Source organism: Amblyomma maculatum, chromosome 9 (assembly GCF_055883805.1).
Source record: "Amblyomma maculatum isolate TAMU_Amacu chromosome 9, ASM5588380v1, whole genome shotgun sequence".
Lineage (NCBI taxonomy): Eukaryota > Metazoa > Arthropoda > Arachnida > Ixodida > Ixodidae > Amblyomma > Amblyomma maculatum.
Genome location: NC_139352.1, coordinates 43392807 through 43419853, shown reverse-complemented (window position 1 = coordinate 43419853; position 27047 = coordinate 43392807).

The following is a 27047-nucleotide window of genomic DNA, read 5'->3' as shown; positions in this document are numbered from 1 at the left end:
ACCCTGGCCGTTGTTTCGCGCAACTTCTCTCTCACTTAACGCGCCTCTCTTCCCTTCGGGGCCATCAAAGGCCCCTGCCCCTTAACGAATGACAATGAGGTATAGGTTGCCATGCGTGTGACTTTTGGGCGGTGTTATTAAGAATGAAAACCTAAACAATTATTTTTTTTATTTACTTGGGCAGCATCTAGCTCTGTATGTCGATTCTGCACGAGGAAAAATGACTAGACACAATAAATCTCGCAAAATCTCGTTCGGTTCCAGGACAATCCCGTTTCGGTGCCCGGATGACGGCTTTGGTTATGGTTCGACGTCACTTCAAGGACGGCGACCATGGAAGCTATGAGCATTTCATGATTAATATTATCGCAATTTGTCTACCTGGTCTAGTGTCTTGTCTACAAAGTTCCAGCAGGGCTGGGCGGACGAAGTGAAACTCCGAGACAGGGATTGATTTTTTAACAAAGACTACCGGCGCAGTAGCGCCATTATTATCTGTCCTGCGAATCGCAAGGCGCGTGCGCATTTTCCAATAGGCGCGTTAAGGTTTGAATTATTTTCTCTAGAGGACGCCGCTTGAGCAATCCAGACAATTTCGATTGACTCTGTACGCGAACGCGAAGTGAAGACTCTGGGGGTGAAGGGTGGCTGATCCTGGCCCTGATGTGGCTGGGACAGGTATGCCACTGCTGCCGCTTGCGGCGGGGGCCAGCCTGTCACCGAATTTTATCTGTTGTAGGCCGTCATTTTGGTGGCCGACGGCTGTTGTTGCCGACGTGCGTCTTTCTCTACCTCTTCTTTTTCTTTCTTCTCTATATTCCCTTACGTCCGCACGAGGCAGCGGTGGTGCCCCGCCGGGGTGGTGCAGTGGCAAGACGCCCAACTACTGTGCCGGAGTACCCGGGTTCGAACCCGACCTCGGCGGCTGCGTTTCGATGGAGGCGAAACGAAGAGGCGTCGTGTGCTGTGCGATGTCAGCGCACGTTAAAGATCCCCAGGTGGTCGAAATTACTCCGTAGCCCTCCACTACGGCTCCTCTTTCTCTCTTTACACTTTCTCTCCCACCTTCCTCCCTTCCCTTACGGCGCGGTTGTGGTGTCCACAGAAAACAAGTGAGACAGTTATGCGCTTTTCCCTTCCTATAAATTAATCAATTAATCAGGCAGCGGTGGTGATTGATTGATTTATAGGAAGGGAAAGACGCGGTAACTGTCTCACTTGTTTCTGTGGACACCTCAACCGCGCTTTGAGGGAAGGGAGGAAGATGGGAGTGAAAGTGAAAAGAGAGAAAGAGGAACCGTAGTGGAGGGCTTCAGAGTAATTTCGACCACCTTTTTACCGTGCGCTGACATCCCACAGCCCATGGACGCCTCTTCGATCGTTTCACCTCCATTGAAACGCAGCCGCCGAGGTAGGGTTCGAACCCGGGTACTCCAGCACAGTAGTCGGGTGTTTTACCACCGCACCACCCCGGTGGGGTGCAGCGGAATCACGGGCCTGCTACTCGCTCTGTAGCTGAGCAGCGGTGGTGGCTTAGCTACAGAGCGAGTAGCAGGCCCGTGAGGGAGGTGGTGGAGGGGGGCAGTTCCTGGCCCTACGGGGCTGGGACCGTCGGTCAACGCCGCTTGCGGCGGGGGCTAGCCAGCCACCGAATTTTATCTGTTGTAGGCCGGCATTGCACCCGCCACTGCTTCGGTAGTGGACGACGGTTGTTGTTGGGGTGTGCGTCTTTCTCTGCCTCTTCGTTTTCCTTTCTTCTCTATTTTCTCTTCTGTCCGCAGGAGGCAGCGAAGGTGGCTCAGCTATAGAGCCAGTATCTGACAGGCAAGGGCGAGCACACGCGTCCTGTCTTGCTTTTATAGTTTTGTCCGACCACGCAGAAGCGCGCTCGTTTTCTTAGAGGCACAGCTAAGAAGGGTGCGTTTTTCATTTGAGTTTTGCAGAATGTATGTTGGCGCAAAGCGAAGTAATAAAAAGAGCAAATGGTAGGAGAGGGAAGCGAGATGACTGAGTCCCGCACAGTGGTGATTCATTATTTTTAATTAAGCGGAGTCATCAATCGTCAAGCATAACGCCACTGGAATGCGCTTTACTACGCGCCATGCCTATTGATCCGAGTGAACCGATATAATTGACAGCATGACATTGTGGCAAGTACTACACGAAATATAAGACAAAATAATTAAAAAATTACCAAGAAGCATTCTGTCTCGCAAGAAGCTGCCGTAAAATATGAATTTTCACAAGGTAACAGTGCTGTGAAGTTTTCGCCGCGTATTCGTATCCAATAAAAATTGGTAATTTTGCTTAAGAACATATCTCTAATCCTCCAGGTACAAACCCGGGGACCCATTGGTTGCGACACTGTGATCTTGAAGCAGAGCCAAGTTCAAATTGGGACTTAGCCTGTCTAGAAACAATTTGGTGTATGCTATAGTAAGTTTGTGCATGAGAACATGAATTACTGACCATTGGCCATTACTTTTGACCTTGACCTCTGACATTGAGAAGTGATCGATTCTCAATAACGTCCACAATCACGGACTTGCGCATGGGCACGTCAGCTGAAACTCTCGTATTAGCAAAACATGAAATACAGAGCTTGGTTTAAGCGCGTTAAACCACTGTTAATATTGGTTCACGGCTGCTTCTTCTTGGTCATCATCGATGTGAGTTCTTGAACCATGTGAACGCGCCGTCCTCTAAATAACCTTGCTCCACCTTGCTGTCGGGATAACAAGGGCAGTGCGGCCATATGCGCTCAGTAATCGGTAGCACTGCACAGAAGTGCTGGCTGTACGGTGAGCGAGACGCAGCAGCGGGTAATGTCTCTAGGGTCATTCGTAATTTGTCGGACCTTTGCGCCGCCTGTGCGCGCACGCATTACAGAGATGCAGCTGGACGTTCAAATTGGCGAGCTAAATTGCGCCTCAGTGGAGGAGGCGTTAAGAAATGCGAGCGCCTTTATTACTGTAGAATGGGAGCTCACGAGTGCGCGACATCTGAGACAACGTAAGTAGGCCTAGAAGTCAGATAAATTAGGGTACGGATCGTTAAAACTTCGCAGACCTCGTTGAGCGCAAGGTTAGTTTAACGGCTTTAGCAGTGTGTAATTAGAGGTCACTAAGGGAACAAGAGCCAGGCTAAACGGCAGTATGGCATAAGCGTGGAAATGTGTGCTTCTATAACGTTTCCAGAAGGTTTTGTGGTCATGATAATTCGGAACTTGCTTCTTTTAAATGTGTTGTGAAGAAAACAAAGAGACAATTATATGACTCAGCTCACGGAAAAGGAGCATAATAATTGTAATCGCGTATAAACTGCTATTGGAGATTTATTGGTCGATAATTGCATATGATCGCATTGTGTCTCTTCCATAATACTCAAATTTTCAAATACCGTTCGTGTAAGGGCACATTGGTCAGTAACTGGCTCTCTCCTTTTCTTTAGGAAGTCTTGCGCAACTGCTTTCACCAGCAAAGGTATACAAGGAAATGTAACTCCCACTCCTTTTAGTTATTTCTTTTCTTCCCGCTCATTTGTTCAACATATGTTTGCTGTATGCTAAGTAAGTTTCGCATGCCGCTGAAAACAAGCAGTTTTATGAGTACAGAACGTTGCAAGAGGCAAACGTTGTTATCATTGCTTATGCATGAAGGCGACCTAAATCTCAAGTGACCAGCATCACAGTCCATAATTCGTATCCTGCCTTCTGGTGGTCAGACAAAACGAAAGCAGAGTGATATTTCTAAATTGCGGCGGTTAATTCAAGTTGCAAAATGTTTGATCGGAGACAGGAAACAATTCGCGCCTATGATCTGTCAGTAAATAAACATGGTGTGAAATCGCCACGACAGCGATAACTTTGCTAGTAACTCTTAAAGCCCATTTGCTGGATAACATAGACGCTTCTCTAATAATATTGAGCAGAGGCGATGCAGTATTCCATGTACTAAAAGAAACAAGAACAATACAGTGACGTATGCAACTAGCATGTTTTCTGTTAATGTGGAGTGTGCCAAAGTGAGGTCAGCGTAGAGATGATTTAACGAAGCGGCAATTGCAAGAAACATTAAGGACACCTCCGAGTGTAGCGTGACACAAAACAGAACTCACTTCGTAATCCTGGAGTGTGAAACACAGCCCAGGACTCATTTTTAATGTGATGGAGGATAACAAAAAATGAGGTCACCTCACGCGTGCATATGAGAGCAGTAATTATGTTTTGTGAAATAAATGTACCGCTCTGCAGCCATTTAGGTAATTACTTGGATTTCATGGCGCTCCCTGTTATCTGTAAAAGCAGATGTAGGACTTGTGCGTACTGCACGCGCTGGAATCATAAAAGCAATCTGAAATTCACTGAAAAAGTGTCGTAATCAGTCACGTGCGGGGACGTTCTTGTGCTCTTAAATAATCTCAAAACTCGTTTTGATTGCATAGCACTGGCGTCTCATCGAGTGTGCGAAGGTCAATAGATACAAACATACCGGCCAAATTTCCGCGAAAGCCCTACATTAAAGACAATTTAGGTTTAGATCTGCACCACCTCCCCACTTCACCCCACCGGGGTGGCGCAGTGGTTACAGCGCTCGACCACTGTTCCCAAGGATGCGGGATCGAATCCCGGCCTCGGCGGCCGCTTTTCGATGGAGGCGAAAAGCAAAGCGCCCGTGTGCTGTACGCTGTCAGTGCACGTTAAAGAACCCTAGGTGGTCGAAATTTCCGGAGTCCTCCACTACGGCGTCTCTCATAGCCTGAGTCGCTTTGGGACGTTAAACCCAACAAACCAAACCAAACCAAACCAACAAATCAACGATCGTCTTTGAACAGTCTTCGTAGCCGATTACCTTAATAATTGAAATTGTCAGCGATTGTGGAGTTACTGAAATCTCGGTCTCTGATATTTAGCCAACATGCCTAAGAGAAAGAAAGGGGCGTTACATCCTAAAGTTGAAAAAGAGCCCTCAAATTATCGACCAAAATATATGAACAAGAAAACTAATGTAAGGTTAAGATACTAAATGAAAGCAGCTTCCAACCGTGCATTTCTCTTCCAATTTCCTTGCGGGAGCGTAGTTCCTCAGAAGCATCCGGTAAATATTCTTTGCGGCAGAAATTTCACAATTTACGTAAGACAAGAAAAAAAAAGGTGAGGCCGAACTGCTAGATGTTTAAGGGTTGACGCCTCCATATGCGGGTAAACATGTAACGTATGCTGACGAAAGAACTGTTCTCATAAAGAAAGTAGGTAGCGTAAAATGACATAATTTGGCACTTCTTCCTGCCTTCACCAACTTCACCCGTCCAATGAAAGAACTCTGCAGTCGACCAAACATATTTTTTCCAAAAGTAATAGGCGTCCTAATATTTAAGTTTAGAGGACAGCGCTCTTAGTCAAAGCTAGAGAAGAAATTTAGAACAGACGAGAACAGGAACAGTATGAGGAGAGAAAGCCGCTTCCTTGATTTTTCCATTTTTCATCCCATTTTTCCTCCCGGCAGGATCAAAAACAACAGCGTTAGACGGTTCGCTATACGTAATAATTTTCTACTACCTGCGGTCAGTACTAACTACGGGAAACAATGCCTTCAGTTTTTGTCCATATCATTTTGAAGTTGTTTGAATTTCGACATTAAACAAACTAATACACTTTCTTTGTTCAAGTTGAAATTAAAAAAAGTTTCTCCTTAGTTTGTGATTCCTTTATTTATCGTTTGTGTCGCGGAATTCGTAAATGATTTTGTACTTTTTTTTTGTATTCTATTTTTGTATCTAAATCCGTCGGCAATGCACTGTTTACAGTGTATTTCATTATTTATTTTCAGTGTTGCTTCATAGATTTTCTTACAATAATATTATTCTTTATGTTGCCTACCGAAATTTATTACCATGGGAGGTCCCACCTGCGGTCATGTACCATGGGACCTCTCGCTGTATATTCTTGTACGTTGTTTTTTGATTAGAAAATAAACGTTGAACTTCAACTTCACAGTAAATATGTGCTTCACGATTCTTTCATTGTGATGCTTAGAGGGTGAATTCGAGGAAGTCGTTGAAGCACGCTTGAGGACGCCACAATCACTGCCTTGATGAGCACTATTTTAATGCACAAACAACAACTGCGGAAACACTCCAACCCTTTGAAGGGCTGAATCGTTTTCCGGTTTGAATCTGAAATGCTGTACTCTCCCCGCCCCTTTCGCCCCCCTCCCTCCCTAAAAAAGTAGGGGACTATAATTAGGTACAAACTGAAAAATTTGCTTCCAACAATGAATTAAAAAACGCGGAACGTTTGCAGGAAAGTACAGCTAGCTCTTAGTGCTGTTCGCATGCGTATAGCTTTGCCAGCGTCTCAGTATAGAGCTGCTACATTTAGTTGCCTGCACCGCATTGCCGCTTTCATCGTGCGTTATGAAAAATATATGAAAACAACGGGAAAAGAAAAAAATGTGTTGTTGGTAATAAAACGTTTCCATTATTTTCAGGAAAGTGACAAATCTACGTTTCTGTGCACCTTCAGTACATTTGTGGCGCCGCCTTTACGGATCTTCGAAAAATTCTAACCGCCAACAGGATGCATGGAGAGATACCTGGCTTTCTGAAATTTGGTGTGCAAGTGTCCGAAAGCGTAAGCGTGAAATGATGACGTCAAAATAATGTAAATATATAATGAACTTAGAACACTATCGCTGTAGGAAACATATTAATCGTGATTAGATTCCCTTTTATTTTTTACTGATGACACACTTCTATCGTGCGCTCAAGAACCCCCGCCGTTCAGATTGCTTAGAAGGGTGCAGCAACCCGCCTATTAGTTCAATTTGAAGAAAAACCTTAACTAATAGTTATCAGGTGATGCGTTCTATTTAAAAAGTATCCAGCGGAATGGAATTCATGTTCGGCCTTGTGGTGTACAGTAGGACTCCCTAGTCAAGGGTTTGCAGCGGACGCTGTTAAAAAGGCAGCCCTCTGGGGTGATTGTAAGCACAAGAGGAGCACTCCAGTATGGTCATCAATAGGTTAGCAATTTGTTCACTTCTATTTATCATCTTCTGTGCTTATGTGTTTGCATTTGGTGAATTCAAACTTACGAATTTCTGCTAACCTGAGTGCCTGAGTGTGGTAGCTTCCTTGCTACAGCTGCACTTCCATTTTTGGCGAATATAAAGATAACAAAGAAGGTATTCTTGTTCCTTGGCGTAATCTTCAAATCAACAGCCCTGAAACCGTCATCGCTGAGCGTCGTGATGAGAACACATATTTTCCCAATGTTCTAAATTTATTGCCATAAAAGTTAAACAAAAATGCCTTGTTTAGACACTGGAGAGTAAATGGTTCTCGGGAACACTGAGCACTACCGAGGTAATTTTTAGAGCTCCCCAGGAAAGAAGTGCATCTGAATCTAGCTGCCACCCCAACGGTTCTCCTCTCAGGAATTAACGCTTTCAGAAGGAGAGCATGTTAATAAATATCGTTCCAGGCAGCCAGGTATGCTACGATGCAGCACGCCAGGCTTATGGCATGCCAGAGCACAATCCGCTTCCCAAGTCCTGGATGCAGTCATTGCAAATAAAGGGGCTTTTACGGGGCTCTTCCGGAATTAGTCTATTACTGCAAATGACAAAAAAAGAACAATCCAGATATTTTTGTCAAAGCAAAATTCGCAGATCACCCAGATCACCCCAGTTGACGGGAACGATCATTGCACGCGCTTAAACACATGTCAGCTGCACATTTAGCCGATAAATGGAAAACGAAAGAACTGCTTATAGCTTCTTTTTTTTTTTATGCGAAATGCGAAGCATATTGCTAGAGGTAAACCACAGCCCTTCGTGACGGTTACACGCCGTGCAAAGAATGTGGAATGCTACGTCACACCACGTGATACGCTGACGTCACGACAGAGGAGAGACGGGGGACCGGCTCGCGCTGTCGGCTGCGGTTGAACGCCGTGCGGACCACGTAGTATGGTGACGTCACACCACGTGATACGCTGACGTCACGACAGAGGGGAGACTGGGGTCCAGTAACGACCGTTGGCGCACGTCTAGCCGGCTGGACACGGGTAGTTTACGGGGAGGCTTTCCCATACGACCGTGTTGCTGCCGAAGAAATCAAAATCGTTGATTCCTTTAGCATGTCGGTGTTCTAAGAGCTTTTGCTTTGCGTACATATTCGCGTAGTGGCAATCGAGTATCGTTGGCCTGGGGACGACATGTTCGTAGTGCGTGTCGGTAACACAGTTAGATTAGAGATGAACGAGTCATGCTATTACCTAGTTTTATGCGATGGGAAAACATTGTGCATTCCAAGTTTGAAAAGTGTAAAAGCACGTGTAACCAAGGAAAGAAAAGTTTAGCCAAGTGTAACCATGGAAAGCAGAGTTTAGCAATCAATATGCTTCGCATCTGACCAGACTTAACCAAGCAAAAGCCTCAGCCATTTTTTTTACATTTCGCTGCCGTGTCACCGACTCAATGAATATATGTTAAGCGATCCGTCTGCTCCTAGGAGCTTGCATAGGAGAACAGAATCAGAGATGCAAAAGCAAGTCTCGTGTACATGTACAATTCTCATTAGCCAAGCGCGAGGAAAACAATGACCAGTGGGGTTTCTGAAAACATTTGTTTTCGTTCTTGCTAAGAGAGCGTTAGCGTGAACCTCCATGACACGATATCTTAAAAAATGCAACGCCCAAGCGACGCGAGTTGCGGTCAAGCATCGAGAAAGATTAGCGGCGCAATCGGCTGCGTGTTCCTCCTTAAGGCATGCAGCGCCCTGTCTTAAATTTTAATTGATCGCACGAAGTAAATGTATTACGTCGTTTGTGCAATCGGTGTAACTAATCGATATATCAGAGCGGCTACAAAAACTTCACTCCTTCTTAGTTGATGCCTTGTATTGAACGATTTGCTGTACTCAACATTGTTCAAGTTTTTGGTTTAATTTCTTCTCGCAGCATTTTGATGAGAAAACCAAGCCTCGGTTTAAATATTCACGTGGAGGAGGAGGAAAGATTTTGTTTAAAAAAATGTAAACACTCCCAGGAGGACGTCTTGACCAGGAGCCCTCTGGCTGTTCCTTCTAGCTTAGCCCGCTCGACCAGCCTCAACTGATCTGCAGGTTGCGTGGCTAGAAGGGCAGCCTCCCAGGAGGAGGGGGTGGGGTGTCTAACGGGAGGAACGCATATTCACGTGGATGGAACAATTTTTTTTCCACGTTATGGTGCCTTTAAAAGATTACTTTGATATTAGTTTTGGTGAAATGTGCAGATTTTAGATTTTGTAATGGGATCAGTGAAGTGAGTCGGTCTACCATCTGCCATGTAATCACGTCTTGCTTTCTTGCATCTTTTAAAGTGCTTGAAATGTAGCTGAAACTACTTGAAGTAACCTCCGTTTTGGGAAGTTGGGAAATAAATTTTACTATCTGACTCTAAATACCATATTAGGTAGAAACATATTCGTATTGGAAGAAATTCTTGTCAAGAGATAGCAAAGAAAACATGGAACAATTTTTGAGATCTCTTTCATTAAAATCACATCTTGCAGTCGCATTCCCGACTTAGGGTGTTTGATGTGTTTGAAATAAATTATTAAGTAAAATAAGCAATGAGGCCCATTTGGCCCAAATATTGCGTATATTGAAACGCTCCTGCTTCAGGGACCACCTAGATACAATATTTATTTCCTAAATTTTTACCTCGGATCTTGCGATAAAACGGACACAGATTACGCAAGGGATGATTCGATTATCCCGTATAACGCTCCTGCGATCGCTTTAGTACCAAAAACAAGGACAACCTACAGATAGCTGTGTACAACAAACATAGTGAAACAATTATGACATCGAGTAAAGAGCATGCTTGTTAGAGGGAATCAGCAGAAAATGTGACCTTCATCGCCATCCACACAAGAAGTTAAATAAGTCGTGGGCAAGTTACAACATACGAGAAACTTCTGTGCCGTTTCCAAGCGCCCACTGAGCGGTCTGTGGCCCTTCATTCTTCTGGGCCCGCGGTAAGCATGGCTCCTACTGTAGACGGCTCTAATGGCTTCGGCATTGACCTCTTCGGAGAAGAAACCTATTTCCGGAACTAATGCCACAATTCCAGCCATTCGGTCCCACTGCCGTAACGAAGACCGCTAACTAAGCGGTTGCACAACGCGATATCATCGCAGTTCGTGGCGGCCCGCCTGCGGAACACGAAGCACTGTGCACTCATCATAAATGAAGTAGAGTTTCTATCGCTATTTGTTTCTAGCAACACCCGTTCATGCCTTATCGAAAATGTTAAGCGCAAGCATGGTAGCCTTCTGGCAATTACGTAACTTCAGTTTTTAGTAGCAAAGCAATAGGGAGAATAAACCTTCCGCAGTGCTGTCGCTATCCCTGCCGTGATAAGATATTAGAAGTGCGTTGTCGGCTGTGTGGTGTTCACGATACGAAAACGATGTGGTTTTGGTAAACACTGGCACTGTCCAAGGTTAAACGGAAAGACAAAGCAATGAACGATGTTGTCGCTGCAACAAAAAATACGGGACACTTGTGCTGCGCACTAATGCTCCGTATTAATATGCCATAGCGGCTCAGGGTCTCCTCTAATTACATATATACATCTGAACATGTAGTCGTAAGATACAACATTCCGCTAGAGGCCACACGAAATATGTATATATATAAACACCCGCTCGTTCGAAAGCCCCGCAAGTGAATTTGGCGTGCCTTATTAAATCGCGGAGCTCGCAAAAAGAGTATTCTAGGTTCGAATCCTACCAAGCTAAATCAGTTTCTTTGTGTAATGAGAGTTTTAAATATGTGGCTACCTTTAAATCTCATGCCATGACAAGATCTAATCACATCTATATCACTCGTGACTCCACGTTTACAATATGTTTGGTAGGGTGCTTGTTTCTCGCGCAATGGTCATGCGTTATGACGCAATGACGCTGTCATCCAATCAAGATTGATCGCTCAAGGCCAACTTGGGCGACATCGATGGCAGGGTTTTCTTCGGCATCAAACACTCTGGCCATTGTGTAAAAGGAAAGAATACGAAGTCATTAGTCAACAGGAATCGTTTTCTCACTTTGGGGTTGCGCGTTCCATAGCTGCTTCGGCGGTCGTGAACAACAAAAAGCCTACAGGGATGGTATTTTGTAGGACACTGTAGAGCTTTAGGGACACTAAAATTTTCTTGAATTGTTCATTGTAATGTGAATACTCGCAAGAGCTGCAATGTCGGCAGCAAAAAACTCACTGGGTAAAACTATATATTTCATTTTTTCTTTCCCTCGTCTCCGGAACTGGCACAATACAGTCCATTTAGATATTAGTGGCGGATTGATTTCATGAATTTACCTTAAACGAATTGTCAGCGGTTATGTGAACTGAGAAGAAAACCATGGGTATAGTTTTCTTCAGCAGACTATCTACCCTAGGTAGATAGCCTTCCACCAGAGATGTGACACATCGGGACTGAAAAGGTTCATACCATTTTTGAAATCATTTGATAACTTTCACAGTATACGAGGCTTTACTGAGTAGGCGTGCAATGATTAGCGATGAAGGGCGTCGTGTGGATCTTGCAGGAGCTGCGATTCCCACAGGTATTGCATCTTCATATTACAGACTGTGAGGCGCGATTATTGGAAACATTTCTCTGCCTCCGGCGCCTTTCATTTGCATAGACATTATTGGGACATCTGAAGATACTGTGAAACTATTTGAAGTTGTAGTTCGAAGGTGAAACCATGAGGTTTAACTGCATCACCAATGTAGTATGTCGACAAATGGACCCGACTTTGCAGCTCCTATTCAGACTTCTTATTAAAATGGTCGAGGTATTCAGATGTATGCGTTCTTCAGTACGTCTATCACATAAAAAATGCAGAAATGACTTTGCAACTCGGTACTACTCCACCCAGAGAGCCGTGAACTAGTTCTTCGCACAGGCATATGGAATAGAAAAATATATTCTGCTCTATGGATATATATATATATATATATATATATATATATATATATATATATATATATATATATATATATATATATATATATATATATATATCTGCCACCGAAGATAGAGCACCCCTTCAGTGCTTCAGTGCTTCACTGCCAACTGACAAATTATGATAAACGGTTCCGGTCGCCAGCAGAAGACGAGTACGCTGTCTGCATTTCGATCTCCATTGCTCGAACCGTCCTATCGCACACAGTACCCGGAAGAAGGCAGGAAGGGCTGCACTATTGCCTGGTAAAAATAAAATAGACTGGCCATGCATGAGACAAATGCATAGATGGAATCTTGGAATGACATTTAGAATACCCAGAGAAGAGACACGTGATCGTTTTGTCCATAGATATGCCAAGTGTCTTGAGGGAACCTTGCGTGTTACTACATGCAATGTGTTTACTCTTGCGTGCTAAATACGACGCCATGTGCTTTTTCCTGATGCTTTTGTGGCCTATTTGGACTGAAATGCTTTTGCCGGTCGGTCTCGAAAAATTATGGCCAACATCGTCTGGCCATTGATGAGCCAAACCTGAAACTCAATATAAAGTTGATATCTGTGAAAGATTTCGAACATTCATCTGCGAATGACATCCACAATACCCTACCAGAGCTTGATGAGCCACTGAACTATATACTCTTCTGGTTCATCTATTAAGGGCTATTTTACGTCCGGAATATTCAAACTTGGAAATAACTCGTATTGATTCATTATAAATCTATTCATACGAAATCCGCTTATAGTCAGTAAGATTTTTGAACAGTGATTATAGCAATATTTGCCTCTTAAAGATAGTTAACCATTCTTCAGCTTTTAAAAACTTGGTGCCTGATCGACCGCAGATAAATTTACGAACTCAATATATTTAATTCTTCCTGCACCCTGTATTCTTTTCTTTTTAGTCTTTAGATACTCACCTCTGTCCTCTTCCCCTAGTTGAAGGTACCAATCAGGTAACTCCTTGTTAGGCTCTACACGTTTCGTTCTCCGCAACACTCACTCTTTTCAATAACAAAAAACTTAGGTAATCTACTATGCGACCTAGCAATGTACAACACCGAGGCTAAAGTCAGAATGCAGACGCGGGCATTTAAATGTACCTTTCGCAAAAATATTGTGGATTTCATTGTGGTAATAACGCGTCTAAGCTGCTGACAGGAGCATTGTAAAACTAATCAAAACATTTATGGCAATACATTCGAGGTCACGCATATTCGAAGACCTGCCTACGCAATGACCGGAGGCGTAAATATTACCTTGATCTTCCTTTCATTAATCAGAAGTGGGCAACCGATAAAAGACCAGAGACCGCTCGAATTACCTAAGAAGCTGATACTCGCATAACGCAAGAGAACCAGGTACAAACAATTCATATTTTTAGTATATTTCATATAACCCTGCTCACACTCTACGCATAGAAATAAGCGCCCGCGCCAAGTGTATATTCTTCCACAGACAAGATGGCGTGACAAAGCACGCGCCATTCATGCAGCATTCTTTGTGCAACTCACCGTGAGACTGGAATGGAAACAACAAGGCCTCGTCGCTTCAAACAAATTCTCTTGTTGCTTCACGTTTGCTGCAAGCCTGAATAAAGTCCTCATTCTTCAGGGCCCTGTTGACCTATCCAGAGGATGAAGACAAAGACGAAATTAACTATCCCGGGCCACTTCCCCAGATGCTATTCATATGCTTTAATCATTTATTGCACTAGCCATAGGGTACCCGCCCTTAAACACCAGAAATTAGTAGCAAACGGCAGAACGACCTTTTGTGAAAGCCCCGAGAAAGAAAAAGAACCAATAAAGATAATTGGAAGAAGAAAGCAGGATGTTTAGGTAATCATTGTTGTACTTTGTTAAACGAGAAATCGATTGCTGAGAGATTTAGTTATATTTACTTCCTTTTCGATCGAAAAATTAGCAATCTTTACATCATACACATTGGGGGATTCGTAGTGGGGTGAAAAAAATATTACATTTAGACTAGATATATTTGTTCACTTGCAGACTTTTTCAATAAAAATATCCCTAGAAATTGTTATTTGCCATATTTCTTGGTTTTTAGGAGCAAACGTGCCCTTCATGCTAAGTGTGTATTTACTGTGGATTTTTAAATTTTTAAATCAAGCTCGTTAATAATGACGTTTTCATTTGACTTCGCGGCTAGAAAGTAGTAGTTAGGTAAAACTAGTTATGTGCTATTTCGATGATATGGTATCGACTCTACGTTGAGGTGCTTTAGAATTCGGCATAAAAGTATTTCTTTAGGGAAACCACAATATACAGAGGAGAATTGTAAGAGCTATTCAGAGGATGTTTCAGATGAACCAATAGCGCCCGCTAAGGCGTCAGTGCTTCTGTGAGCAATTTGATTAGCTAGAGTCGGCGCGCGCAAATTATATATTACGCGCAAATCACTGACTTAAGAAAGGGAAAGTTTAGACTGGAAATGAAACTATTTATTCGCCAATTGGTTGGGGTAGACTGTTTTCGTGAAGTTAACTAATAAACCGCTCAATGCCTTTTAATGAAATAGCTTCCACACAATGCGCGATAGAAGTCCTGAAACTATGCATCGAATGACGAAACACCAAAAATTAACTTTTTACTTATCGCATTTGGGCAATTATTCTCAATATCAAGCCCGAAGCAGCGACTGAAAAACTATTATATCAGTATTTCAAACGAAGGAAAACTTCTATCTGCAGCAGGAGGGAATCTGTCATTCTTTTTTTTTTGCCATATCAAAAACTAAACTGACTGTAAGAGATTCGCTGGGAGCTGAGTACCGAAGCAACGTCCGATGATGACGTCAGCAGTGCTAACGCGCTCAGACCGAACAGCAAGCGGTATTGCACCATGTCACGTATGTACATTATTTTATCTTGCAGATTTCTGCATAGAAAATGCCAGTGATGCAATGTCATGCTAGGCAAGAAATGCAAGCACTTGCGCAAGAGATACAGCCACGGTACGCCAAGTAAACGGGAAACACCATCATAACCTAAAACAGAGACTTTAACGATGCTAACTCGGTTCTGTATAAGGCGAGAGACGTTATCATTTACACATATATGCGTGTTCTACAGATAAAAAAGATTCCATTACCGCACGCCACTGTATTGCTACTTTTACGATTCTAACTCGCTTCGGTATAAGGCGAGCGACGTTATCATTTACACAATTATGCGCGTTCTACATATATGAAAAAAGATGCAATTACTTCGCACGCCACTGTATTGCTGTTCCGGCTAGTTATTTTGATCGAAGTGTCTAAAGGTACGTCCGACGTATCCATTCGATTCTCGTAAAGATACGGCGGACGTCGATATACAGGCTCATGCTATATATGCACGTCGAACGCGGCCACATTCCGCTTGCTACGCGTGAATGAATCTTATCCTCTATGATATCAGCTAGCCGCGACTCTCGATGAATTGCTACGAAGAGTGCATCCGTTCTAACATAGATCACGGTCTTCACTTAGGGTTGTGTACGGCAAGCATCGCTGTCACGCACATAGCTGCAGGCGATGCTACGTACTGCACCAGCTCCACCAGCTGGCATCGAGATACGCACATTCACGAGCAGCTTTCGCTTCGCACTAAAGTATTACCTCGATCTGCCCGTAATGTAAGCGAGCTACTCCTAGCATTTACGCTGTCTTAGGTCCTGCATCGACCTCCGAAGATCTAGCGCCGGTGCAACACACACACCTCGCCGTGCAGAACATTCGGCAGTCCAAAGTATGTATGTGAAATGGCATTATGCTCTTTCCTCACATGCAGACCGAGGAAACAGGATGTTTCTAGCCAAATTCGTCGTTTAAATTCTACCACAGAGCTGTGGCAGAAGACATGCCGAATCTACTAGAGGCCTGCGCTGCTACTGCGGCGAGCTGCACATCGACTCGTCGAGGCTAAGACCTACTGCACCGCACCGCAAGAGTGCACAACCGGAAAGCCGGAAGCGCAAATGATCCGAATTCCCTGCGAACAGCAATGTTCCTTGGTATTTAGGGGAAGACTAGACTAAAGTGCTTAGCCTGCATCTTTTTCTTGTCGTTGAATTTTGCGTACATGTAGTTTAAACCCCCGCATGCTCGAGGTTAGCATGACCCGACTGAACGGCCGCGCAGCTTTGAAACGATCGGGATCGATATGCATGCATCGGCGGACTTGGGTACGCGTTAGAAAATGTGCGCTGCACATTTCGTTGCAGAAGCTGACTCTTGGAATTTCGCAGAGTGCGCCACGCAAGTGATCGTTGCTACAACCACGCATCCATGTTCCAACGGCTGGCCTACCCCGAGGCGCATAAATGTTCAACCGTGGACGTATCAATGATCGAAGAGAGGACAGATTTTCACAATATTGGGCGCGAAATCGATAGCTACCAGTGCTCAGTGTTAGAGAAATTCTGCCTTGATCATGCGCAATTCAGTGTTTCAGGTGTGGTCAGTAGCTGTAAGTTTGAACAGTTCGTCTGTCAAGTCAGCGGCGCCAGCGACGGACCGGCGGAGCGATTTTTCACGCTACACCGCTGTCTTGCTAGAAAGCCTACCTAGGCGGCGTTTGACATTCAGCTGCTTTTTGTGGGCCCCGTAATTGAAAGCAACGCCTTCAGAAACGCGTTAAATGTTCAAAACTGTATTCTCTTCAACAGTTTCACTCCAGGCTGTCAAAGCAGGCGGGCGTTGATAAAACAGTTGAGCACTCCAGTCTTTAGATATCTGTAGAATCGCCTTCAGTTTGTAAAATTATAGGAATAGGTCACTTTCCGATCGCTGGGACATAGACCCTCATGACAGCGCTTTCATGTGAATAAGGACCACACCAGACCGAAAGCTTGTCTCATATAACATAGCTAACCAAGGTATACCTTACAGCATTGTGTTGATTTTTATGGTGCATAAGCGACTAATGCTGCCATGCACCAAGAACAAGGTTTAATGTATTTATTTGTGTGTAATGACTAAACTGTTCTTTAGGATGTAGCTTGTTTAGGGACATTTTAAGAAACCAAAAATGCAGGAAATTTGCACGTCTCTCCTAGGATTACAGTTCAGAAGAGTGTGTTGTCGGGCTAGTTGGTTCTGCATAGTATATAAGAGAAATGCGCAACAACTTAAACAGGACACTTATTCTCTTATTTCCTAGGATCATGCTGGGATGTAAAGGGATCTGTTGCAAAATTGTACAAAATGTTTCCTCTTATTTTCTCGACTCTGGCGCACGTGTAAAATATGGTTTATTGTTAGTTCATCTCCACACTCCTTGCATATTGGTTTGTCCTCTTTCATAAGTATTGAGCTGTGTGTGAGGTGTGGGTATGTCTTTTGTGAAGATGACCTAAAATGGCCTCCATGTTGTGTTTTTGATTACTGCATGATTTCCATTCCTTAATGACAGGTTTGACAAGTATAGTTTGTAGTTTATTTCAATGTTTCAAAAATCCTGCCATTTCACTCTCACCTTTCTTTGTACAAGCTTCTTGGTATCTTCATGCAGCATATTCATCCTCTGTAATTTAGCATTGCGTCAAGGTAACCTGATTATTTCTTTCAAGACAACTGTCCCGATTTCATAAAGTGTAGGGTTTCTGACGACAGGAACTCCTTGGAAGTCATAGAAATAAATGAGATCCACAATCATGAGCTATCTAGGGTATGCATATACATGTCCATCGCTCAGTGGAATGGTGTCAGTACGCTGTTAGAACAGGTCTTGTGGTAACAACAACCATTGTCTGAGGTGGTCCTTTAATGGGCATTGAAATGCTATGTAACTACAGGTACTGATAGAACTCTTGATCATGTTATGTGATGATGCGATCCTTGCATGCATATAGGTATACATTTCAGAATCTGCAGTGCACCACTTGACCATTTATCACCAGTTTCTGTGAAAATGTATTTTTCATGCATGTTAATCAGTATTTAACAGATGACCCCTGTGCACAAGCCAAAAGTGCCACGAGCCAAATGTCACGAGGCCACACGACATGGCAGGAGCTGTTAAGTCAAGCTTACAAAGTTGTATTTGAAATATGTTCTGGGACGCTTCAGCTCCAATTAAGAAAGGTTGAGGCTTACAGAGGTCTATGCCAGGTTGTCTATCACCTAACAGGGCAGCCTACGACCGTATGCTAATGAGTATATCTGAGATAACAGAGACATGAATTAAGGAATTAGTAATTATTTGTAGCAAAGGGCATGTAAATTAACAGGAATCCACAGTGGGATCTGCAGACAAGAACCATTAACGCTGGCACACCATACCCTTACAGGTGGAGATTAGGAGTCTCCCTAATTTTTTTTTCTGCTCAAAGCTTGTCTTTCCTTCATTCTTCCAGATGAGGAAGATGTGAAAATGATAGCATCGAAAATTCCAGAGACCATCGTTAACAAGGATGCTGATCCCAACAGCGTAAAAAGGAATTTCAGAAAAGATGGGTGACTAGTAATGCTGGCAACAGTTGAAGCTAAGTGGAAAGGCATGAAATTGAAATGCAACATATGCAGAGATATGTTGCGAGACGACCAGTCTGTGGTGTGCGACATCTGTCTCCGCTAGTTTCATCAAGTGATTGGCCAAAGCAGATGGGGCTTGTGGTTTTGTGATAAGTGCAGTGTAGTAGCATAGATGCAACCTTGCCCATTAATAATTGCAGTGGAGTAAGTGCATTGTTTTGTTTTTGTAAGATGTTCATGGTTTTCATGCCAACATTATGAGAATTTTTTTCCTAGAGAATGTTTGCTGAAATGTGAATATAATGTGCAATAAAACTAGTGTTTTCTTGCTATTTACTTTTCCTTGTATACATTAGTTCTGTGAAGAAAACCACAGGCTAGAAGGAAATGTAATGGCATGCATTTTGATACTTGGCCCCGTTGTGCTGGCTCAGTAGTTAGTGCTTGGCTGCTGAACCCAAAGATGCAGATTTGGTTCCAGCCAGAGCAGGAGCATTTCAATAGAGGCGAAACAATAGGCCGTCATGCACCGTGCGGTGTCAGTGCATGTAAAAGAACCCCAGGTGGTCGAAATTATACCGGAGCCCTCAACTATCGTGTTCCTCATAGCCGTAGTTATTTTGGGATGCTAAACCAGATATATATCACATCATACTCTGAGTAAGATGCTATTCATGGTCAGTTAATCATACACTAAACGATCAATTTTTTTCTGCATGGTACAGCAGCTGTTGTACAATTCTACTTTATCCTTCATGGAGAATATCACACTGGCTCCACATGGCCTTCTGCTGACCCTTGATATGCATCACAATCACACACCCGAGTATGTATTTGTCTAAGGGCACCTATGCATGCAAGGAGGGGACCATTACTTTCCATTTGTCCGAACTGATATGCACGTTCCACATCATTTCTGTAATTCAACTGCCTGCTATTTGAACTGTCCAGCATTGATGCAAGTTTCAAAGCACTGCAATTAGCAAATTAATCCAAGCAGGAAACCATGCCAAGAACTGCTTTGGTTTCATCTTTAACAACTGTTTGAGAACTAAAATTAGCCAAATGTTGCAAAACATAGATGAGAGGTTACAAAATCTAAAAAACAATGCAGCCTACCTGTGGCATGTAGGGTTTCACATTCTAAAGTGACATATGTAGCTATGAAAAATACCGTAGTGGAGAGCTCCAGACTAATTTGACTGCCCGGGCTTTGTACTTTGCGTTGACATCTTGCAGGAAACAGAAGCATTTGCATTTCGCCTGCACCAAAGTGCGACTGCCATCACTGGCATTAAACATCACGACCTTGGGGCAAGTAGCCGAACGTGCCACTAAGATGTCGCAGCGTCTACGTACATGCTATACACGTCAACCTTTCTAGCATTAAAGCGGTCACATGCATGGCAGAAATTCATGTTCAGCTTTGGACTGACAAGTTCAAAAGTGTACTATTTGTGTTTTTCTAACATGAAAAACAAAGGAAACTAAGAAAAAACGAAACAAAAAATATGAACATATGTTGAAAAAGCACTAGCCATTAACACATAAAGCATATTCGTTCTTTTATTAATGATAAAGTGGCCTTCAACAATAGTACAAAGCCTGAACATTTAGGAAGGTGCTGTGCCAGGCAGCTATTTTACAGAAACCTGAACCATTTCACCTGTAGTAATTCGCATCCCGGCGGTGTGGGCTGGGCACTTATTTTTCGGTCCACTAGCTCCAACATGCGAAAACCGCATCATGTGCATTCCCATTTTCCGAGTTTTGAGCTCTGTAGTGCAGGCTAACAAATTGTCGATGACTTATTTTCGTCTGATTGTTGCACAGCGCGTGTAAATAAATTACCACTGCACCTAATAAACACTGACATGCACGTGCAACATCGCCGATCATAAACGGTCACACTGATGTCCGTCCGGACATCGGCGCACTCATCACAGCACTCTTCGTAGTCTCACACAGCACTCTAGTAGGACGTAAAACGTACATCACAGCATCTCACGGTAAGCGCAAACCACACCTCCAACAAACACGAATGACGCGATGCTTGGGCTAGAGACACGCCGGCGGCACCCAGCTTTTTTAGCGACTACGTAGAACTTGCAGCACCAAACCTCAATGCGAGCAGAAAGCGATGTGTTACGTGACGCATCTCATCACAAATAGAAGTGAGGAAACTTTGAAGAATCAAAACTACATAACTACATAACGACCGTCGTAGACGTTAATCCACATGATAACGAGGACCAAATGAGCGGACGTGCGGGCCGCGGGCTGGCTGTCAACACCGCGATTACATGCGCTTGCGCTGGTCGTGCTTGCGACCCTGCCGCGGTCCAACTCACGTAAACCTATCATCATGCCATCAAGTAGTATATCACCCATTCTAGGCACTATTCTTGCCACTGTACTATTCTTTGTAATTTCACATTACACGCATGCAGTAGTACATACTTCCTGCACCTCGCACGTACACCTCATACCAACTTCGATTTGGCTACATATGGCTACCGTGTTGTTGCTACAACCACATCTGGGGATCTCGGATCCGTCCGGCTTTCCCGACGGATCCCAAGGCCCATATCGGAGAAAAATGTGTTGGGTCCGTCGGAAGAACCCTACCGATCGGGTCCGTCCGCCGTACCTCTGAAAAATATTTCCCGGATCCGTCCGTCGTATCCCTAAGAAAAACGCACCGGGTCCGTCGGACGTACCTTTAGCCACAGCCTATTTTGATCTCATTCAGTCGCGGCCGTAATTTGCAATCCCGGCAATGGCAGCTCAAATTCGCGCTGCTTTTCCTATCTCATAAGTGTTCTCTTTCTCCCCTGCACAATCATTAATTTAGTGTCCTGTTTGTCCAATATAGCACTTTGCAAATTATTGTTCCATAGACAATGCCTTTCGGCTTGCCATGCTTTTTGGCGCATCCGGACGTGGGAGCTGTCCCCTACACCTGGCGCCCAGCCGAGTGTCCTCCAGGACCCCTACTGTGGGAAATAGTTTTACCAAAGCAAACCAACAGCCTGGTTCTCTCCTTTGCCGTGAGAGAGAACAGTTGCCTAACTTCACAGGTGCCGAAGCCCCATGGCACTCCATACCTGTTTGCCACTTTCACCAAGTCATGTACCACATTATGCATGTATTTTACTACCACTGGCTTTTAAAACCTGGTGCTGTCAAAGACATTTGTCAGGGTCTGGTGAGATGACTTTGACCGCACCAAGGTTATAAAGGTGTTTATATATGTGGATTACTGTTTATTGTTTTAAAGGAGCAAAACAACAAGTTCTACGATGACATCACGAGTAAGATTTTAGACTCTCTTTAGACTACATGGTAGAGTTCTATCTAGCCTTTGCGCATAGGGTACCAAATGGTAAAAGTCTACAGTCTTCACATATCAAAATGTTTCTTTCGCAAAAATATCTGTGTTGGCAGTATAACCCAGTGAGTTGCGAAGTATCTTATGCCTATTGGTCAGCACACTCGAAAACGATCAAAACAGGTGTTGCTGCAATATGCCTTCAGTCTGGGCTCATTAAGCCGCGCCTGCATATTATGGGTGAGAGTTTCTTTAAACAAGTGCCCCTGTCGGACAACGCGGGCTGCTGCTCCTGCACTATCTTGGCGTCGCTGAGTTGAACTCTCCCACAGAAAATGAAAAGGAAAAGTGCACACAAAGGCCCTAATGGAAGGTGCGAAGCCAGCAGTAGTACCGTACACATATAAAGTGGCACACAACTTGAAGAAAGTGGCCAACAAGTATGGATACCTATGCTGTTTTCAACACCTGCTGTCCATACTTTGCTCTCTCACAACAAAGAAGAGAACCAGGCCAAGTGGATGCGCAAAAAGCACGGCAAGTCCTGTGTTAAATGCGCTGAAGCGTTGTATATGAAATTCCACTACTATGTGGAGAGGCCTATGTTGGCCAAACAGCACACGGCGTTAATGATCATGCAGGGGGAGGGGGGGGGGCATGAGCCCACGTTAGGATATATTAAAAACAGCAGCAAATTGACGATCAATGCCGGGAATGCAAATGCCGGCCACGACTGGAAGAGATCAATATTGTAGGTTGGGGCATGGCATCAACGCCGCGTCACGTGAAGTAATGGAATCTTATATATATATATATATATATATAGTGGGTTTCAATGGGCCAGTTTACGGAATAAAGTAGAGCGTTACGACAGACGCGACTCTTCATTTTTCGGGAATGGTATTCCCTTCGCCCTTATCCTGACGAAGAGAATACCATTCCCGAAATTGTCGACAAAATAAACTGTGAAAAGGAACAGTCGCGTCTGTCGTATATATATATATATATATATATATATATATATATATATATATATATATATATATATATATATATATATATATCCGGTGGGTTTCAATGGGCCAGTTTACTGAATACAGTAGAGCGTTACGACAGACGCGACTGTTCCTTTTCACAGTTTATTTTGTCGACAATTTCGGGAATGGTATTCTCTTCGTCAGGATAAGGGCGAAGGGAATACCATTCCCGAAAAATGAAGAGTCGCGTCTGTCGTAACGCTCTACTTTATTCCGTAAACTGGCCCATTGAAACCCACTATATATATATATATATATATATATATATATATATATATTTCGCGAGATTGCGTGATAACGCCTGTCGCCTTATACAGAAGCGGATGGGCATCGTTAAAGTCTGTCTTGTAGGTTATGATTGTGTTTCACCTTTTAACGAACGTGATTCCATGTTTTATTTTAGAGGCGTCAACGTCTATATTAACTAGTTGATATTTTCCGCTCGCTATTTCGTATCTACCGTCTTCGTGTCGTCCTTTTTGGGCATAACTTTTCATAGCATTACAATATTCAAAGCAACAAGCTCTACATCTTTTACTGAAATGCCAGTTCGTTGCCAACCTCGTGGTCGTTATTTTTAGAGCTACGGAGCGAAATAAAGTTCTTGGCATTGCAGAATACAGTGGGGAGTTTGAATTTCGTACAGGTTCCACTGCACAAGCCATCACCGGACGTCGTTTCTGTGCTGAGATTACTGCGTGTCTTTTGTGCTTAGTTCGGTTTCGCTCGGAAAAGGTCGAGGATTGCCTTGCCCTGCAGTTTTTTGGAAATTACCTTTTTTTCGGTTAAAAAGCTTACATGTTATGGTTTCATTCGCACCTTTAAACTTCTTTTTTAGTCAAAACACCAAACAAAGATAATAAGAAAGGTGATTAGTGCATCTTAGTATATAATTGTGCGATTAGAAGAGTGTCTTTGGAGGACAGGATGAAAGCAGCGCAACAATAGGGTAAGCAAAAGTACCTGAATATACATAATACAGAGTGAACGAGGCAGCATACGTATTTGAACGGAAAGCGGCAAGCATGTCGACGATAAAACAGAAAAGAAAATATATCATATGGATAGCGACACGGCTAAGCAAACCCCCGAAAGGTAGAAAGAGTGAAGACTAAAAGATGAAGATCACGATGAAACTACCGGGAAGAAAAACAGCACGACGAAGGTTTTTGGAAAGACAGTGGGTGCAATGGATGGACGGTTGAGGCAGTGCGGGTCCACAGTGGCTGACGGCGGGACCGAATAGATTGCTGTCTTCTCTCAGGAGCCGCAGACCAGTCGCTCGATTAAGAAAGCGGCAGCCCGCCGTGAACATTTGTTGGCCGTCAAAAGGGACAACGTTGCGGCCAGAGGGGGCGCTTATTGCTACCAGCGCTGACAGACAAGCTAGCGGATGGCTGGTGTGCACCTCCTCCATCTTCTTTTCAATCCAAGCTCTCTCACGCGACCCCTATTGCCACCTATGTTGTATAGGTATCGACAGCGGTCAGTTTTAACGCAAACCAGCGGGGTGAGTATCGAAACAAAACAGGCCAGGCACGGCTCTTGACCTAGGTGATCGATTAGCTGCAAAGGACATTGCGTTTTTCATCGCTTCTTTTTTTTTTTAAGTTTGATGCACATTTATGTATCCACACGTGTTCTGATGCGCATTTTTGGCCAAGATCCAGCTCTTTTTTTTTTCGGTACAGTAATCAAGGTGCCAGCATGGAACATCCGTTAATATTGAAGCGTGTGCAACAGCAGCCGCTAGGCGGCTGCTCATCGAGAGTCTCGTGCGCGGACTCGAAGAAGTGCCCCCGTGGCGTTTGAGAAGAAGCTGAAGTCCGCTGCTGTCACTCAGTGCTCTCTGGACCTGCTCTTCTGTGCTTACTAGGTCAACCCCTATTAAAACCAACCTTCTGGTTACGGGCCTGAACGGCTACGTGACACTGGTGGAGGTGAGGCCTTGAATTACATGTCTCGGGCCTCTCGCAGCCACTCATCGAGTCCCAACTGGCTTCCGCTCGTGTCGACACCCGTTCATCGCTGCAGCCATCGCCTCCGAGGTCTGGCGCCGGAATTCGCTCCTCTGCCTGAACCGACGCCAGCTGACCAGTAGTTCGAGACTTCTGTAATGGCACAGGCAAGTCAGCATCAGTTGCTGCTTCAGCAGCCTCGTACGCCCCCCAGTTTCCATGGCGCTACTGTGGACGATGTCGACGACTGGATCGACCAGTTCGAGCGAGTGTCACAATTCAATCACTGGAGCCCTGCTCATAAGCTGCGCAATGTATATTTCGCCCTTGAAGACTGCGCAAAAACGTGGTATGAGAATAGGGAAGCCAGTCTTCAAAGCTGGGATTCCTTTCGCCAGCAGCTGTGGGACACTTTTGCCAGCCATGACCGCCGTGATCGCGCGCGCCGCCTCCTAGAAGCTCGTGTGCAACTACCTAACGAGAGCGTGGCCATGTTCGCTGAGGACGTGACCCGTCTCTGCCGACGGGCTGATCCCGACATGACAGAATCAGCGAAGTTGCGCCACCTGATGCAGGGCGTAAAAGAATCCCTCTTCGCTGCTCTGGTTCGCAGTCCACCCCAAACCGTTGCGGACTTCATCAATGAAGCTACCCTCATTGAGCGAGCCCTGCAGCAACGGTACCGGCGCACGGAGTCTGCCTGTCGTCAACCCTTCAGCAGTGTGGCCACATTGAACGGGTCCACTGAAGATCACTCTCTGCGTGAGCTGATCCGCGAGGTAGTTCGCGAGGAGCTCCTCAAGTTCAATCTTGGATCACCTAACCCGACTGCCGCGGCTGTCACCGAAGCCGTGCGTTACGAAATCCGTCAAACATTTTCACCGCCTGAGTCACTGTTGGAGCCACGTTCTATGAACTACGCAGCGGCTCTTCGTCGGCCTGCAGTGCCTCCTGCGCAACAGCTTCGTTTCGAAGCACAGCCGCCGCCCACTCTGCAATCACCGTTCTACCAACCTTCCTACCAAGATTAACGTGATCGCGAGAAGACCGCGTTTATCACACCCGATGGACTTTATGAATTCAAAGTCCTACCTTTCGAATTGTGCTCCACTCCAGCGACATTTCAGCGAATGATGGACGCAGTTCTATCTGGTCTTAATTGGCAGATGTGTCTGGTCTACCAGGACGACGTTGTTGTGTTTTCACCAACGTTCGAGGAACACCTCCAACGCCTCTCCGCTGTGCTACGGGCTATTAGATCTGCCGGCCTCATGTTAAAACCACAAAAGTGTCACTTTGGCTATGAGGAGCTCCTGTTCTTGGGCCACGTCGTCAGCCATCGAGGAGTTCGTCCCGATCCCGCTAAAACAACAGCCGTCACCAAATTCCCTACTCCATGTAACAAGAAGACAGTTCGCCGTTTCTTGGGCCTCCGCGCCTATTACCGCAGATTTATTGAAACCTTTTCACGCATTGCCGCTCCGTTGACACGTCTCACCCGGGATGATGTCACCTTCACCTGGACGGACGAACAGCAAAAGGCATTCGACGAGTTACGGCACCGGCTGCTCATCGAGAGTCTCGTGCGCGGACTCGAAAAAGTGGCCCCGTGGCGTTTGAGAAGAAGCTGAAGTCCGCTGCTGTCCCTCAGTGCTCTCTGGACCTGCTCTTCCGTGCTTACTAGGTCAAACCCCCATTAAAACCAACCTTCTGGTTACGGGCCTTAACGGCTACGTGACAATATATCTTAGTTCCTTGTGACGTGTGTGCTTTATTGTCCGAGCGCAATTGCGAGTCGGCAACGCTAGTTGAAGATCCCATCAGGAATTGATCTAGAGATGTCATCAACGACTCAGTTATAGTTGTTTATATTTAGTCTGCTTGGCATCTTGCCTTTCAACACCTTTGCATTGCTCGTAGTTTTAGTGAATGGCTGCTACGCAAAAAAAGTCATTTTGCTAAGTTGCAACATGATGGAGCGGCTGTATTATATACTTTCAGGTCATCTCTTTATTTATGTGTGCTATGCGGAGTACAATAGCGCGGCTCGAGTGTTACTAAGGGCTCTTGAGGCCACGTAAAGTATACAATATTCGCTACGTTGAATAAGAGGACGGGTATTTACACAGAGCCATACATTCTTATCGTTGGTGTGTGTGTGTGTGTGTGTGTGTGTGTGTGTGTGTGTGTGTGTGTGTGTGTGTGTGTGTGTGTGTGTGTGTGTGTG